Genomic DNA, 16440 nt, shown 5'->3' on the forward strand with positions numbered 1-16440 from the left:
AACTTTACTCTATGTGGAACCTGCTTTCCCATCCTTTACCTATCCATAATTTGCTCTTTTCTCTGTTTAGCAAAGTAAACACCAACCCTTGGAACAAATCAGTCTATGTGATCTTATGCAAGACCCTATAAAATGAGGTTGCAATTGACCATCAGAGACTCAAAATAGAGGCTTTATCTTGTGTGCTCTGATTCCTGTAACTGCAAAATACCAGTTATTGCCACTTTAGTATAACACACAGTTGACATAGAAACTGGTCTTTGAAACTTATTCTTAACATGATGTTTTTAAGGAAAAGCAAAGGGGATGGGATTTGATATACTGCCTTTCTGTGGTTACAATCGAAGCAGTTTACACATATATACAGATACTTAATTTGTACCTGGGACAATGGTAAAAATGTCATTACAGTTAAGTTTTTTGCTATTTAAAGAAATCTGGGGAAAACACACCAGCAAGAAAATATATCTGGGGACACACACACACACAAAAAAAAAAAAGTCTCACAAAGCAAGAAATATGACAACCACAGATACAATTGGTGAAAACAATGTCCAATATCCAACCATTGGCAAACTGGTAAAAAAACAATTAGTCACCATATTTTACAAAGAACATTCTCAACTTTATTCCCTCCTTCCCTCCCCCCTCACACCTATCAAAAAAAAAAGGGGGGGTAGGGAAGAGGGTGTGGAGCAGATGTTGAAAAACATGAACTATGCTCAAGTCAATGAAATTATTAACTCAGTCTCAAAATACATCAAATACCCAATGGATAGTACCTACAGTTTTGAGAGGGACTGGAACTATCATTTTATGAATCCCCAAAGGATCCCCAGAGACAACAGGGAGGGCCTGGGTTCTAATGGCCTCCCCGTCTCACATGTATGCTTCAGACAAAGTCTGCTGTTCAGTTTCCTCCTTTCAGGAAAGGAAGAGAGAGGGAAAAAAATAGTTGTTTGTTTTGATGTTGCCCCCCCCTCCCCCCCGGGCCTAACAAATAGCAGCTTTGTGGACGTAATTCAGTATTTTCAAAACTACCACTCGAGGCCGCAAGGCCCCCGTCTTGCACTGGCCCAGCCTGTATGCCCTCTCCACTGGAATAGGGCCCAAATGCAGTGGGAGTCCCAATTCTTTGGTGAAAAGCGTCTCCAGGAAGCCCATTAGCTCCGCTTCTGTGATCATTTCCTGAATGCCCAATATTCAAAGATTGATCCTTCTGGAGTGATTTTTGAAGTCCAAGTTTTTCTTGGCATTCTGTAAGCGCTTTCTGGAGCTGGGTGTTGGTGTTTTCTACTTCCTGCATATGGTCTTCCAGTTCTCCTACTCAGTGTTGGTACTGTTGCATGTCTTTTCCAATCTCTATCACCATGTGCATTTGAATAATTTTCTCCTCCAGCGGTGCCAGTCTCTTTTCCAATAAGGTTTCCATCAGGGTGGCCACTTCTGCTGCCACCTCCAACACCCATATTGTGCTGGCTGCGGTTCTTGCTCGGCTCATCAATGGCGCTATTTTGTCTTCTTGCATGCGGGATCGTTCTTGTCTTTGCTGGCTTCGCGATTTTACCCAAGGACGTACCGCTGCAGGTTCCTGGATGGATCGGTACTGTTGTTTATTAGAGAAATGCATAGGTTAGCAAATTATAGAGGTCTTTGGTGGTCAGAGAGCAGGAGAGCTGAAAATCAGAGTCTTCTCCCTTCCATAGCGATACGTGACCCCCCCCCCCCCCCCCACACACACACACACATTTAAAGAACCCCATAATGATCACATTTTGAATACTGCCTAACTAAAATCATATAAAAACATATATCCTTGTACGTGGGATTGTCAAGGTTTCCCACAGAACAGCAGATGAGACTGAATTGTGTTAAATTACCCTCATATTAAGTTCCAAGTGTCTGAACCTACGCTCACTCTACATACTTTGGGTCTTATCTTGGTAATAGTGTGAATGTTGTGGGAAAGAAGTGGAAAGGTGAGAGAAAGTCTCTAGAAACCTACCAACATGCATCCAAAGAACGGAGAAATTAGATCTTACCTGCTAATTTGCTTTCCTTTAGTCCCTCCGGACCGGACCAGGATTGGACTGATGGGTTGTGCTCGCCTACCAGCAGGTGGAGACTGAGAAAAAACTCTGACTCTAGAGAGCCAATAGGAGCCCTGGCCATGTGACCTTAGCCTCAGTATTTGAATAGCAAAGCAGGAAAGAAAGAAAGACCTTCTGTGCCGTATGGAATCCTAGCAGCCACAAAGCACTCGGCAATGCCAAGTATCAGAGCTCACCAGCAACTCTCACCAGAGAAGTGGTATGGCCCGATATGTATTACAGCTCACCAGCAACTCTCACTAGAGAAGTGGTATGGCTCACTTGTACTATAGCTCACCAGCAACTCTCACCAGAGAAGCGATATGGCTCACATGTAATATAGCTCACCAGCAACTCTCCCCAGAGAAGTGGTATGGCTCACATATAATATAGCTCACCCGCAACTCTCACCAGAGAAGTGGTATGGCTCACTTGTCTTATAGCTCACCAGCAACTCTAACCAGAGAAGTGGTATGGCCCACTTAAGATTTTATATATATTCCATCAACTGAGCTTACCAGCAACTCTCACCAGAAAAGTGGTAAATCATATTTAAGGTTTTATAGATATTCCAGCAACTGAGCTCAGCCACAACTCTCACCAGAGAAGTGGTATGGCGTATTTAAGGTTTTATAGATAGATTCCAGCAATTGAGCTCACCAGCAACCACCAGAGAAGTGGTATAGACCACGAAAAGTTCTGTATATATATAGTATTGTTCCACGAATCGTAAAGGAATGAATACACTTCCTACTGAATACACTTCCTACTTAATAAAAGAAGCTAAAGAGTAGAGAGAACATGGGAGGGGCCTGGTCCGGTCCGGAGGGACTAAAGGAAAGCAAATTAGCAGGTAAGATCTAATTTCTCCTTCCTTAGCGTCCCTCCGGACCGGACCAGGATTGGACTGATGGGAAGTATCAAAGCAGTAATCTGAAGGGAGGGACCTTATGAAAACTGCAGAGAAATGTTCATGCTGCATAGGCCACCTGGCGACAACTAACATGTAGTGTGTCCCAATGAGCAAAATAAAATGAAACTAGGACTAAGTTGCCAACTTACCAATGTGCACCGAGAGCACCAAAAATCGCCTTAGTAAGAATAGAGCCCGCTTCTGAAGTTGTGGAATATGTTGTAATACGCTGTGGAACTGCCCTCTCAGCGAGAAGAAAAATAGACATTCTCATTTCCTTGATCCTTCGCGATATAGCGGGTTAGAAACAATGAAAAACTTTTACGCCTACTGGCTAGAAGGACAAAACCAATAAGAAAAAACCGATTGGGAAAGGTGAAAACTTTAAACTACAGCAGACCGAAAAGAAGTTACCAACCATAGAAGTATTCCACACATAGATCTACTTGCTGCAATGGCTACTGGGAAACACTGCTTGAAGAGGAAAACTTTATAGAAAAAGTTATGGCTACTAGAAAACAGAACTTTAAGAGTCTGTTCACCTAGTTCACCTAGCTGGTGGATGAAGCGGGAGGTACAGGTGCAGGACTCCTTTAAGAAACCGCTTTGACAGTGGATGCTGCATAAGCGTGCGGTTGTCAACAGTATCATGCATCACTGATAGAGCTGCCAAATGAACTCTAATGGATGAGTAAGACAGACAAGATTTCGCAAGATGCAGAAGATATTCCAAAACATGCAAAATGGATACTGTTTGTGGAATGAAGTGGCGAGAGGAGTACCACAGAGTGAACCGTCGCCACTTTGATTCATAGGACTTTAATGTAGATTTCTGTCTGGAAGCAATTAAAACTTGAAGTACTTCCTGCGAAAATATCAAAGATGTTGCAGACCCAGTAACCACGCCATAAGTTTGAGTGACTGGGGGTCCGGATGTAGAAGGGTGCCTTGGTTCTGCGTAAACACCTAGTGAGATGATGGAAGAAACGCATAAAGAAGGCTGAAAAACCCCTGCTGGACGTTGGCATCTGTCCCTGTCTCCGTCAAGACTGTTGCTGAACGGAAGAAGCAAGAAATGTTCATGAGCCTGAAGGCAAAAAGAGATAGCCCTGAAGTGTCGCAGTGAGGAAGTAAGGCTGAAAAAATGAGAGTCCATTCACCTAAATGCAGGGTGACACAACTAAGAAAAAATGAGTACAAACTCAAGAGTATACTCTTAACTCCTCCTTGGCGGATGACATAACCCATTGCCCAACATAGCTCTCTCCGCCTTGTTTGTCAGTAGGGAAAACAAAATTCACCCGAAGGTAAAACGAATTGCTGAGGTCCCCCAGAAAAAAAATATATACAAAAAAGCTTCTGCCAAAAAGTGTACTGCACGAAGCATCCCAATGACAGAACTAAGGTTCTTGAGATAACTAGATGACACTTAAATAGCGCGATTGATGACCCTGAGATTCGCAATAGTATGAAGGAAAATTCCTTCTTGGGCATTAGAGAGTAAAATTGCATTCTGCAGAATAGAGCGAGGAAATGGCCGAAGGCCCAAGGTCACCAAGAAAAATATAAACTGGGATGTTTGCAGAGGAGACAAAAGACTGTGCGCCAACCTGACTAAACAAAGAGAAAATCAGAGATATCCGATGAGAGATCAAATGAGAGATCAAATGAGAGGCCTGGCTACAATCACCACCCAACCTAGAGACTGTAAGAAATGCAACACCCGGTGTGTGACCCGAGAACTCTGCTGATAAGACTTTCTCCAATTAGGCAGTCGTCTAGGTAAGAATGAAATGACCCTAAGAGCGCAATGAACATCCTCTTAGATCTATAAAAGAACGGAAGAGAGAGTACTGCTGAAAATGACCGGTTAATGCATAAGCAAAAAACTAGCCATTCTCTGGATCCTGAGGAGAAGAGGAAGGGTGACCAAGGACACCAGTTAAATAGGGCTACAAACTCCAACCCTATCTCTATGGCGTTCCATAGTTGGGTAAGTTCTGAATATAGAAAGTTCTGAATATAGGAGTCCACCAGCTATGGTAGTACGCTCCGGACAGAAAAACATTGTCCCAGTATGAACGTCTGATTCACCGGCCTGTAATTTCTTGGATCTCCCTAATCCACATACCACTAATCCACGTACCACGGTCATGCGTCCTCCCTCACTGAGATGTAGATTGTAAGCTCCTTTGAGCAGGGAACGTCCTTCTTTGTTAATTTGTACAGCGCTGCGTAACCCTAGTAGCGCTCTAGAAATGTTAAGTAGTAGTAGTAGTACCAGACTCACACCCAATAGATATGAATGTTGAGCTTGTTTCAGGTTAAAACACCGAACCTAGGCCCAGGGTCCCCGGTGTTCCTAGTGGTGAACAGCCATGGCAAATATTGTATGCGTTAGTTTGCAGAATTACTGCAAAGCCTTGCTTTTGGAGCAGAGATTTTTGTTCGATACTCTCGTGAGAGTTTTTTTTTTTTTTCTTTAATGCTGTTCTGGCTGTAGAAAGGTGGACATTTGAGCTTCCCCAGAATGGCAAAACTTATGTACCTATGCCCATTAGATATGAATGCTGGACTTGATAGACTTTAGGCCTTACCCAGCATAACCATACTTATGTACCTATGGTATAAATACACAGGAAGTGAGTGAATCCCCTTCCAATTGAAAGAACACTCTGGAGTGAAGGCGCATAGAATGAAAATGAAAAAGGACAAACTTGGAAATTACCTGTAACGAAAAAAGTGAAGTTGTGCCACAGCCACTTGGTGAAGGCAGTGTAGACAAGACTGTATCTGAATTCAAGAAAGCTTGATATAACATCAGGTCTCTAAGGAAGAGGAAGAGATAGCAGATGGTATGTATAGGCATACTGGACCAAACCAGGATGTTTACAATCTGCCAATGCTGAACTGATAGAGTAGAGACAAACACGAGTAGATGGTTTGAGGACCGTCCACTATCTTTAAGTGAAAGGATGACTTTATTCTCTAAGTGACCATATGTCCTGTAAAAACCAGAAGAAAGCTAAAATGAAATATGAGAGGCTTCAAGGCAGTTGGAAAAGAAGGGAAGACATGAATAAAGCATGCCTGCTAAGGCAGCTGAGTGACTGGGAGCTTGGTAGACAGGACTGTCCCTCAGAGAATATGAAAGAGCTGATATATCCCCATGGCATCTGAACAATATACTGTATGCCTCTAGAGAAGGCTTCTTAAAGTCGGAAAAAGAAAACACTGTATAACACTACAGCCATTGAGAGTGTCTGTTAAGTTCTTAAAACACTATATAACATCATAGGCATGGAGTAAAATGCTTGAAAGGAACTAAGATATTATGGTCAGAATTGCAAAGTACCAATCAATTGACTCTTAGACAATGTAGTCCTATTCACCAGGGAATGAGAAAGACAGAAATTTACTCTATGCCTATAGAGAAAGTTTCTAAAGTTCTTAAAACACTGTATAATACTACAGCTATTGAGGAAAATGCTTGAAATGAATTATGATATTATGATAAGATGTAGATTTTCCACCAGGCAATGAAAAATGACTGAGCACCAGAAAAAACTAGTGTTAACAGCCCCGTGATACATAGAAATTTAAAAGAAGAAAAGCTTGTTATATATCCATATATGAAAGGAGCCCCCTTTCAATCAAATATTGCCTGCTGATGTGAAGAGCATTTTAGAATACGCCGTTCAGCACATACAAAAGTGTACACATCTTGGAGCCGAACTGCTCTATGAACTGCAGCCTTACCTTCAGCAGAGAGATCCCCGACTGATAAGATGGAGGGAGAAACAAAATGGCCGCCGTTCGCGCCACTGGCCCTGTGGTGATTGTCGACAGTGCGCCCAACACCTCCGAACAAGTGAAGCCCAGTGGAACGGCGAAGAAACAACAGCCGGCGAAAAAGGCCCCGAAAAAACCGGAGGCAGCACTGGACCCGAAGAAACCTTGAAGGGAGAGCAAAATTTACACGTTCCGGCTGCGTGAACTGCGCCTGACCGACAGCAGCTGTTTGAACTTTTAAGCCATATCAGAAAAAACAGGTGGCCGCGCTTATACAGTTCGCACCTTTCTTTTTTTTTTTTTTCATTTCTTTAAACTGCCGCTGCCAAAACGCAAGAAAATGGAGGAAATTAAATCTGACGAGAAAAATCGCTGTTTAAAGTCACAGACACTGAATTATTTTCTTCTGTTTTTTTTTTTTTTAATAACCCCTCAATCATAATAAAACACTGGAGCTGCCTGCTCGTTAGAAGTCTGGGGAAAGAAAGGCTGCTTCTTTGAATTTCCTTTTATTTGATTTAATTCTTTTAAAGCAGCTACCTGTTAAAAGTGGCTGCCTCTCCCAAAGACGGTACACCTTTCCAGAGAAAGGGACGGCCCTTCCCTGCTAAGCCAGGGAGATGGGGAAGAAGGGGGGTGGACTCGAGACACCCGAGTTTAACACCCCCGAGGCTGTCAAAGAAAGAAGAGAAAGGAAACCCTGTCAAGCCTCTAAATAAGATTCCAGGCACAGAAGAATTATCACAAATATCTGTAATATCTAAAGAGAAAAGGAGAGAGACTAATGGGCTCACTTCCTACCTGCTGGGAGACTGAGAAAATACTGGGGCTAAGGTCACATGGCCAGGGCTCCTATTGGCTCTCTAGAGTCAGAGTTTTTTCTCAGTCTCCACCTGCTGGTAGGCGAGCACAACCCATCAGTCCAATCCTGGTCCGGTCCGGAGGGACGCTAAGGAACTATCAATTATTCTACAATATTTCTGTCATATGTTTGCATTGTGATGAGAACTGGACTTTACAACAGATCACAGTCGTCAGCATATTTCACAATCTTGGAGTGCTACAATGAAAAGCACTATGCTTAATTACCTTTAACCTACCCTAGATATTTCTGACACTGCCATGGGGTCAGCTGTGGTAACCACAAGTGTCTGATAGGAACATAAGGCTGAAGCAGTTCTGCTAAACAAAGACCCAACTACATGTAAACATTTAAAAGCTAAAGACACCAATATATACTGAATGCTCTGTTCAATAGATAATCAAATACAGCTCTTTCAGTAAATGGGGTTAACATGGTCAAACCTCTCTTGTAAAACCAATGTTGTATTAACGGCAAATGTTTGGAGCTGTAAAGTCATTCCTAACAACAGGGGAAAAGTCTAAAGGTTGATTCATAACAACTCACTTTTCTCTGGATTCAGCTTCATGGCCAGAGTTAAGGTTTTGATTTACCTAAGACTGACTGTGACACTGATCTACAGAAATAATTAACAATGTTATCCAAATACTTCTGAATTATGGGTATGACAGGGGCCACACAGATTAATAAAGGTGATAAAACAAACCCCTGAGGCACAAATTAGAGGGGTCTAGATATTGAAAAATTCCATCTCCAAGTCACACACTGTGCACAGCCAAAGGACTCAAACCAAGAAAAATCACCACCTCTTTTCTATCATATCTGATGTAATAGGATGGTGTAGTTGACCATGTTGTACACTGCTGAAAGGTCCTAAGATATCACCCTACCTAGAATGGTGTCGACTACAGAGACTAAATCTGGATATTATGTTATGCTTAGAATCCCAACTGACAATGATGATAACATTTTTTTTTCTCTATCGACATTCAATTGTTCAAGGGCTGCTTTAACAATTTTACTTAAAACAGCAATAAGAATATTGAGTGACAATTTCTCAATACAGCTGGGTCCTTCTTTCAACACAGGTGGAATAATGGCTTCCTTTAATATGTTGAGCATGATACCTTCCTGAATTAAGATGATCATAGAAGCCAATCACTTATTTACTGATCCCAACTTTTCTTTATATAATGAGTTGGCAAAGAGTTCAAAATGTACATCACAGATCTTATCAAGCAGGAGTTCAGAAGTTAACTCCACAGGCAGCAACTCAAACTGCTCTTTCCTTTTGTTCTCTCAAACTCACCAGAATAATGCTCTGCTTCCTCACATCTGGGCACTCTGATGGATTCCTAGGCTTTCTCCTTGCTACCACTGATCTAGACTTTTCTCTAGGACAGTGCTTATACAAGAGATAGATTTGCCATACCAAGGAGCCAGCGCATACAAATCTCTCATGTATATTTATTGTGGATATTCTAAAACCTCAACTGGCTCAGTGTGCACCTGAGGACTGGGTTGAGAAGCACTACCCTAGGCTGGTGCCCTGCAAAGCCTTCCCTATATGTATGATTTTAGCCTCAGTAGAACAAGAAATTCTCATTCATGAACCCCCGCCCCCAAGACTCTGCCTATATACTACGTTATGGAAGTTTGCCAATCCACAGAATACCATAAATAATTAGTTTGAACAATTATATGCTGGTGTAATTCTTGATTATGCCTTCTTGGATATCTGAACTGCCCTTTTATAAACCCTAGCCATTTGACAGCATTGACACAGGTCACTATCCGACAGATTTCTACCCCTTGCACACTAATTTGACAACTAGTGTTTCAATCATAGGCCCTCACACAGTTTATCAAAAAGTTTATATAAGGGGCCCAAGAGAACATCTCCTTCAGAGATTTACTCCATTCACTGATTCCTGTAATCCCATTTTTCATGTCAGTTATAGCTTCCAATAACTCCTCCTCCTAAACATTCACTCCTCTGTAGCCGAAAAGTACCTTCATAAGACCTTCACTCTGATCTAACTGCCTCTGTACTTAAATCCACCTGGACTATATAGGCTGTCCAAATAATGGGTACAATTTTCACTGAATTTGGCCTAGCCAAATGAACCAAAAAGTAAACACCAAGTCCAATATGTGCCCTGTTAAGTGGGTACTACCACAGATCCACCATTTAAAGCCTTCATAAAATCATCTACCATACCTCCTTCACCATGATCCATATGCAGATTAAACTAATCTAATGCTAATAAATTCCCAGCAGCAATGGGTTAATATGCTGTAAAACAGGCAACTGCCTCTCTTTCTGCAACTGAGGTCTTCTTTCCCGCATTAACTCTGCCACAACTCTACTAACAAATACAGTATAAAACAATCATCGTCCCCCCCAACAAACCAATCACACTGACCCATATATTACTTACACTATATACCCACACATCTCTCCTAGTCTTCCCAAATCAGTCCACCAAACATACATATCCAGATAGTTCTCCAAGCTGATGCACAAAGATAGGGCATATACCTTTGTCCTGCCTCCTCTGATGGTATACCTAGTGATAGAGGATGGGACTTGATATACTGCCTTTCTGTGGTTATAATCAAAACGGTTTATATATTATATACAGGTATTTATTTTGTACCTGTATATGTGTTCAATTCTGGTCGCCGCATCTCAAAAAATATGTAGTGGAATTAGAAAAGGTGGAGAAGGGCGACAAAAATGATAAAGGGGATGGGACGACTTCCCTATGAGGAAAGGCTGAAGTGGCTAGGGCTCTTCAGCTTGGAGAAAAGGCGGCTGAGGGGAGATATGATAGAGGTCTATAAAATAATGAGTGGAGTTGAACGGGTAGATGTGAAGCTTCTGTTTACGCTTTCCAAAAATACCAGGACTAGGGGGCATGCGATGAAGCTACAATGTAGTAAATTTAAAACTAATCGGAGAAACATTTTCTTCACTCAACGTGTAATTAAACTCTGGAATTTGTTGCTAGAGAATGTGGTAAAGGCGATTAGCTTAGCGGAGTTTAAAAAAAGGTTTGGACGGCTTCCTAAAGGAAAAGTCCATAGACCGTTATTAAATGGACTTGGGGAAAATCCATTATTTCTGGGATAAGCAGTATAAAATGTTTTGTATATTTTTGGGATCTTGCCGGGTATTTGTGACCTGGATTGGCCACTGTTGGAAACAGGATGCTGGGCTCGATGGACCTTTGGTCTTTCCCAGTATGGCAATACTTATGTACTTATGTAATAGAAGGTTAAGTGACTTGACCACAGTTAGAAAGGAGCTGCAGTGGGAATCGAACCCAGTTCACCAGGATCAAAGCCCACTGCACTAATCACTAGGCTACTCCTCTATAGCTTTTGCCCATGCTTTTCAAGAAACCTCTCTCTCTGGGATACAGATCTCACTGTTCCCATTAGAATAAAATGCACAATGCAGTCACTGATGCTTGAAACTCTAAGGGTATTTCCTATAGGTCTTTGAATAAAACATAGCATAGTACCCCAGATCAGAACTAGAAAGATATCTGTTGTAAACATAGAAGTCCTGCAACTTAACCCAGGAATTTTTAGTAAAGTATAGTAATGTCTGAAAATGAACTGCAAAGGTCTGTTAAGAATAGTTGTGTCTTTGGGTCTAGCCCAATGGCTCAGTGGCAGTGTTGCAGGCACTTCTGATTCAATTCCACATCCTGGTTTCTGATCATTTGGCTAGATGAGGCTGGGAGTGCTGTAGAGGAAGAATTCACAGCTCCTGGTTGAAGGAAGATCTTACAAAAAGCACAATTGATATCAAGTGGTTAGACTGAGTGCATTCATACCAGCTTATACCTGGCCATAGACTGTCACAGTGATAGATGGGCTTTATTAGAGCAGAGAAAGGATTAAAAATAGGAGAACACCACTGGGTAATTGTGAATGAAAGCTCCTGGCTCCATTAGATACTGGTTCTGATTAAGAAAGAAGCCGAAAGATGACAAAGGAAACTGTCCAGTCAAACAAAAATGAGCAAAAAATAAAAAAATTTAAGGAATGTGGGGACATTTAGCACTGGTTTATGTCCTTCCTAGCTGCTACAGGGACAGAAGTGAAAACTTTGACAGTTTTATATGGTGTCCCCCAGAGGTGTATGCTGGCTGGATGAGATTGCAAAATAGAAGAAAATGAATTTTCTGACAATAAACCCAGACAAGTTAAAGCACAGTAGCTTCAGAAACCAGCTGTAGTGTTCTCTGAACCCAGTTAATGGCAATGGGCCATCTGCTTAGGTTAACTTAGGGGTGTGAACAGATAATGCCTTGGCTATTGTGATAAGGAAGAGGCTGTCCTACCCTGGTTAGGCCCCTAGAGGGCGCTGTTCCCCTAAAATGTCCAGGGAGAAGGGCTGGGTGAGTCAGTAAGGGGATGTATAGTTCGCTAGGACCGAGGAGAGTCCTGGGGTTAGAAACAGGTGCAGCCGGTTATGGGCTGGGTCTTGTTTAGCCATTAACCACTTAAGACCCCACCCGAGTGTGAGGGAGGAAGGAGAGCTAGCAGCTGCAGAGGAGGGCTGGTAGCTGAGGCAGGAATAGCCCCATGGAAAGTACTGGCTGAGCCCTATGGCCTGGTGGTGAACTGTGTGCAAAGCAAGGAAGCTGGCTGGGGGTAAGAAGGCCCTAGAGAGTCCAAGATGAAAAGACTGTGTGTCTAGAGCAGTGAAGAGGTACTGTGTGGCCCAGCTGGAAACACTGTGTGTCTAGGGCAGTGAAGAGGTACTCTGTGTCCCTGAGGAAAAGACTGTGGGTCTAGAACAGTGAAGAGGGACGGTGTCCAAGATGAAGGAACTGTGTGTCTAGAGCTGTGGGCTACAAGGAGGGACTGTGTGTCCAGGGACTGAGTTAGTACTGAGCCCAAATGCCTGTCTGAGAGGGCTCAGGGGGAAGAAATCTATGGATATTGAACTGTGCAAGAAGAAATGTTTAAAAGAGAAGATTGCACTGAGTAGGAAGAAATGAAATGGTTAAGCTGGAAGAACTGTTTAAGCTTGTGAAAGTGTTTTAAGCTAAAAGAAGTGTGCCCCAGAGGCTGGAATAAAGATGTGTATGAAAATAGCCTGATTGGTGAGACCTGACTATGTTTGCCTTTTGAGAAGCAGGTCACCCTGAGCAGAAAAGGGTAGCAGATTAATTTGCATAAAATCTGCATATTGAGAACCAGCTCACCCTGAGTGAAAGAGGGATCTGGGAGCCTGAGGTGGGAGCTTCATCATCTTCACACTATGAAACCACAGGTTTTGTCAGTACTGAGAAACTGTCACTTTCATTTTAGACAACTGAGGGTAAGCTTTGTGTCAAAGGTCACTGAGAACTTTTGGAGTGGGGGTTCAGCTAAGAGTCCCAACAATATTGGGGGAACGAAAGGCTTAACATGACTACCCATTATTCACATGGCTTGCCATTTGTTAGGATCAAGAATCATCCTATTAGATGAAAGTTAAGCAGCAACAGTGACTAAGTAGAAATTGAGAGGGGTAAGATCCAAAGACTTGGCATAAACTTAACATGAGTAATTTGATGTCATCTGCAAACAGGAAATGACTGATGCACAGAGACTGGATTACCTTGGCGGGTGGACTAAAAAATAAGCAGAATAGGAGCTAGGATCAAGCCTTGCAGCAGCACCTTGACTAAGGGCATGACATTTGGACCATGAGGTTTCTGTTTTCAACAGATTTGACAGAAAAGACCTGAACCATTTAAACTTTTGTTTAAATTATTTAAATCATTCTCCATTTTCTGGAAAGGAGAGTTGGAAGAAAAAGCGAATGCTACATACCTGTAGAAGGTATTCTCCAAGGACAGCAGGCTGATTGTTCTCACTGATGGGTGACGTCCACGGCAGCCCCTCCAATCGGAATCTTCACTAGCAAAAGCCTTTGCTAGCCCTCGCGCGCCGATGCGCACCGCGCATGCGCGGCCGTCTTCCCGCCCGAAACCGGCTCGTGCCGGCCAGTCTCATATGTAGCAAGACAAAGACTAGGGAAGACACAACTCCAAAGGGGAGGCGGGCGGGTTGGTGAGAACAATCAGCCTGCTGTCCTCGGAGAATACCTTCTACAGGTATGTAGCATTCGCTTTCTCCGAGGACAAGCAGGCTGCTTGTTCTCACTGATGGGGTATCCCTAGCCCCCAGGCTCACTCAAAACAACAACCATGGTCAATTGGGCCTCGCAACGGCGAGGACATAACTGAGATTGACCTAAAAAATTTACCAACTAACTGAGAGTGCAGCCTGGAACAGAACAAACATGGGCCTAGGGGGGTAGAGTTGGATTCTAAACCCCGAACAGATTCTGAAGCACTGACTACCCGAACCGACTGTCGCGTCGGGTATCCTGCTGCAGGCAGTAATGAGATGTGAATGTGTGGACAGATGACCACGTCGCAGCTTTGCAAATCTCTTCAATAGTGGCTGACTTCAAGTGGGCTACCGACGCTGCCATGGCTCTAACATTATGAGCCGTGACATGACCCTCAAGAGCCAGCCCAGCCTGGGCGTAAGTGAAGGAAATGCAATCTGCTAGCCAATTGGATATGGTGCGTTTCCCCACAGCCACTCCCCTCCTGTTGGGATCAAAAGAAACAAACAATTGGGCGGACTGTCTGTTGGGCTGTGTCCGCTCCAGATAGAAGGCCAATGCTCTCTTGCAGTCCAATGTGTGCAGCTGACGTTCAGCAGGGCAGGAATGAGGACGGGGAAAGAATGTTGGCAAGACAATTGACTGGTTCAGATGGAACTCCGACACAACCTTTGGCAAGAACTTAGGGTGAGTGCGGAGGACTACTCTGTTATGATGAAATTTGGTGTAAGGGGCCTGGGCTACCAGGGCCTGAAGCTCACTGACTCTACGAGCTGAAGTAACTGCCACCAAGAAAATGACCTTCCAGGTCAAGTACTTCAGATGGCAGGAATTCAGTGGCTCAAAAGGAGGTTTCATCAGCTGGGTGAGAACGACACTGAGATCCCATGACACGGTAGGAGGCTTGATAGGGGGCTTTGACAAAAGCAAACCTCTCATGAAGCGAACAACTAAAGGCTGTCCTGAGATCGGCTTACCTTCCACACGGTAATGGTATGCACTGATTGCACTAAGGTGAACCCTTACAGAGTTGGTCTTGAGACCAGACTCAGACAAGTGCAGAAGGTATTCAAGCAGGGTCTGTGTAGGACAAGAGCGAGGATCTAGGGCCTTGCTGTCACACCAGACGGCAAACCTCCTCCACAGAAAGAAGTAACTCCTCTTAGTGGAATCTTTCCTGGAAGCAAGCAAGATGCGGGAGACACCCTCTGACAGACCCAAAGAGGCAAAGTCTACGCTCTCAACATCCAGGCCGTGAGAGCCAGGGACCGGAGGTTGGGATGCAGAAGCGCCCCTTCGTCCTGCGTGATGAGGGTCGGAAAACACTCCAATCTCCACGGTTCTTCGGAGGACAACTCCAGAAGAAGAGGGAACCAGATCTGACGCGGCCAAAAAGGAGCAATCAGAATCATGGTGCCTCGGTCTTGCTTGAGTTTCAACAAAGTCTTCCCCACCAGAGGTATGGGAGGATAAGCATACAGCAGACCCTCCCCCCAATCCAAGAGGAAGGCATCCAATGCCAGTCTGCCGTCGGCCTGAAGCCTGGAACAGAACTGAGGGACTTTGTGGTTGGCTCGAGATGCGAAGAGGTCTACCAAGGGGGTGCCCCACACCTGGAAGATCTGTCACACTACTCGGGAATTGAGCGACCACTCGTGAGGTTGCATAATCCTGCTCAACCTGTCGGCCAGACTGTTGTTTACGCCTGCCAGATATGTGGCTTGGAGCACCATGCCGTGACGGCGAGCCCAGAGCCACATGCTGACGGCTTCCTGACACAGGGGGCGAGATCCGGTGCCCCCCTGCTTGTTGACGTAGTACATGGCAACCTGGTTGTCTGTCTGAATTTGGATAATTTGGTGGGACAGCCGATCTCTGAAAGCCTTCAGAGCGTTCCAGATCGCTCGCAACTCCAGAAGATTGATCTGCAGATCGCGTTCCTGGAGGGACCAGCTTCCTTGGGTGTGAAGCCCATCGACATGAGCTCCCCATCCCAGGAGAGACGCATCCGTGGTCAGCACTTTTTGTGGCTGAGGAATTTGGAAAGGACGTCCCAGAGTCAAATTGGACCAAATCGTCCACCAATACAGGGATTTGAGAAAACTCATGGACAGGTGGATCACGTCTTCTAGATCCCCAGCAGCCTGAAACCACTGGGAAGCTAGGGTCCATTGGGCAGATCTCATGTGAAGGCGGGCCATGGGAGTCACATGAACTGTGGAGGCCATGTGGCCCAGCAATCTCAACATCTGCCGAGCTGTGATCTGCTGTGACGCTCGCACCCGCGAGACGAGGGACAACAAGTTGTTGGCTCTCGCCTCTGGGAGATAGGCGCGAGCCGTCCGAGAATCCAGCATAGCTCCTATGAATTTGAGTTTCTGCACTGGGAGAAGGTGGGACTTTGGATAATTTATCACAAACCCCAGTAGCTCCAGGAGGCGAATAGTCATCTGCATGGACTGCAGGGCTCCTGCCTCGGATGTGTTCTTCACCAGCCAATCGTCGAGATATGGGAACACGTGCACCCCCAGCCTGCAAAGTGCCGCTGCTACTACAGCCAAGCACTTCGTGAACACCCGGGGCGCAGAGGCGAGCCCAAAGGGTAGCACACAGTACTGGAAGTGACGTGTGCCCAGCT

The 16440-nt window shown here is 44.4% G+C and overlaps 1 protein-coding gene across 2 annotated transcripts in view; it reads right to left on the minus strand.

Moving 5' to 3' along the window:
- The window catches only part of ZSWIM8 (zinc finger SWIM-type containing 8), a 279619-nt gene that overhangs the window by 61208 nt on the left and 201971 nt on the right, over positions 1–16440 (minus strand). The gene's annotated exons all lie outside the window — the stretch shown is intronic.

This window comes from Microcaecilia unicolor, chromosome 5 (assembly GCF_901765095.1).
Source record: "Microcaecilia unicolor chromosome 5, aMicUni1.1, whole genome shotgun sequence".
NCBI classification, from domain to species: Eukaryota; Metazoa; Chordata; class Amphibia; order Gymnophiona; family Siphonopidae; genus Microcaecilia; species Microcaecilia unicolor.